Source organism: Humulus lupulus, chromosome 1, assembly GCF_963169125.1.
Source record: "Humulus lupulus chromosome 1, drHumLupu1.1, whole genome shotgun sequence".
In the NCBI taxonomy this organism is placed as follows: Eukaryota; Viridiplantae; Streptophyta; class Magnoliopsida; order Rosales; family Cannabaceae; genus Humulus; species Humulus lupulus.
In genome coordinates, this window is record NC_084793.1 from 136,310,274 (window position 1) to 136,312,563 (window position 2,290).

The window sequence follows — 2,290 nt, forward strand, 5'->3', positions numbered from 1 at the left end:
TAACTCACATAAAGCTCTCTCACAATGAAAGTTTCCAATAGTGCAAGGTATAGTAAAACTGCCCGGATCTCTTAACTTTTGAGGAAGCTTCTTTTGAATAATTGCACTACACTCTTTAGTTAATGCAACGGTTTCATAATCCTCCATTTTTCTCTTATTAGACAATATCTACTTCATAAACTTCACATAACTAGGCATTTGTTCTAGAGCCTCTGCAAATGGGATGTTAATATGAAGTTTCTTAAATACTTCAAGGAATTTGGAGAATTGTTTGTCAAGATTAGCCTTTCAAAACTGTTGAGGATATGGAATTTTTGGTGTAGGCTCAGAGTATTTTGGTTTTTCTGTTCTTGGAAGGTCTTCAGTAACCTCCTCCTGAATTGGACTAGTAACTTGTTGTTTCTCTGTATTCTTCCCTTTCTCTTCCACTGTAGGTCCATCATACTTAGTCCCACTCCTCATCGTGACAACTTGACATTGTTCTTTAGGATTTACCTCTGTGGAACTAGGCAAATTTCCTTGCAATCTACTAGAGAACATTTAAGCCAATTGACCTGTTTGTGTCTCCAAACTTCTGATGGAATACCTTGTCTTTGTCATAAATTGATTTAATAGGTTTGGCTGAATTGTTGGTGGGTTCATTTGAGGAGGTGGTGGATGAGATGGGCCTGGGTTTGGATCATAATATGGTCTAGCATGTAATCCATAAGTTGGTTGATAAGGGGGTTGTTGAGGTGGGTACTGTGGATATTGTGGTTGTAACCCTTGATTATTTTTCCAAGACAAATTAGGATGATTTTTCCAAGCAGGTGTATAGGAATTTGACTAAGTGTTGGGTGCAGGTCTTGAAAAAATACCTATAACATGTGCCTGTTCCAAGGGAAATTTTTTACATCTGTTGAGCAACTAGTTGTGCTCGGGCATTGTTCATAAGAATGAGGTCCTCCACAAATCTCACAACTCATGACATTCTGTACTTGCATTGCTTGGGCGACGAGATTAGTTTGCTGCAATTGTTTGGTTAGAGATGCTACTTGAGCGGCCAATAACGCAGTTGGATCAACTTCTAATACTTCCGCTACTTTCTTATTCTCTCGCTCAGTAGGCCAATTATAATTATTCATAGCCATCTCTTCCAATAGCTCATATACTTCATTAGCGCTTTTTCTCATAAACACTCCTCCTGATGCTGCATCTATAATTGTTCTTGTATTTCCCCCCAAACCATTGTAAAAAGTATGCACAAACAGCCACTTCTCTATTCCATGATGTGGGCATCTCCTTTGCAATTCCTTAAATCGTTCCCATGCATCATACAAAGACTCCCCATCTAGTTGATGGAAGTTGTTAATCTCTCCTCTAATTCTGGCTGACTTGGCAGGAGGAAAATATTTACCAAGAAACTTCTAAGCCAAATCTTCACAAGTAAGTATAGAATTGGCTTGTAAAGAATTCAACCAACTCTTAGCTCTGTCCCTTAGTGAAAATGGGAATAGTCTCAATCGTACAGCATTGTTACACACCCCATTCATTTTGAATGTTGCACATAACTCCAAAAAGTTTATGATATGTAGATTTGGATCCTCATTTGGTAACCCCCCAAATTGTACACACTTTTGCACCATCTGAATAATTGAGGGTTTTATCTCAAAATTATTAGCCTCAACAGTTGGAGGACGAATGCTTGAATGTATCCCCGTAATAGTAGGGAGTACATAATTCCTTAACGGTGGATCAGCTTCAACTGCATTACCCATATTTGCATTATTGTTGATAATGTTATTTGCGTTCTCAGCCATGGTAAAGTCTATCCTTTTCTTTATCTTTCGATTCTTTCTACACGTTCTCTCAATTTCAAGATCTATTGGTATGATTTCCTTTTGTCTACTTCCTCGCATATACCAACAATTCCTGAAACACAATATAGCCTTGATCCAAATAAATATTAAACAATAAAAATAAAAAATAAAAAATACCAAATTAGAACAAATAACAATTAACTATGATATTTGAAATTAAGTCCCCGAAAATGGCGCTGAAAACTTGATCGTGAAAATATGTATATACGCAAGTGCACACAATCGATTCAAGTAATATATGATAAGTAAAGTATCGTTCCCTCAAAGACTGTCTTCCAAGTACCACTAATTGTTCTTTAAATTTCTATTTGGCAACTAAGAATTTGATTTTTAAATTTAAATTTAAATTTGAAAATAACTTTAAAAAAAAACAACTAAATAAAAGATTTAAATCACAATGAAAAAGGACCTAGGGTGTTAATTTCTTCAAT

At 35.9% G+C, this 2,290-nt stretch overlaps 1 non-coding gene across 1 annotated transcript; it reads left to right on the forward strand.

The window, feature by feature from the left end:
- The first annotated feature begins 1,260 nt into the window (after positions 1-1,260).
- LOC133813445 (small nucleolar RNA R71) lies at positions 1,261-1,367 on the forward strand. The gene has a single exon (XR_009884456.1). It is a non-coding gene; the product is annotated as a small nucleolar RNA R71 (small nucleolar RNA).
- The last annotated feature ends 923 nt before the right edge of the window (positions 1,368-2,290 follow it).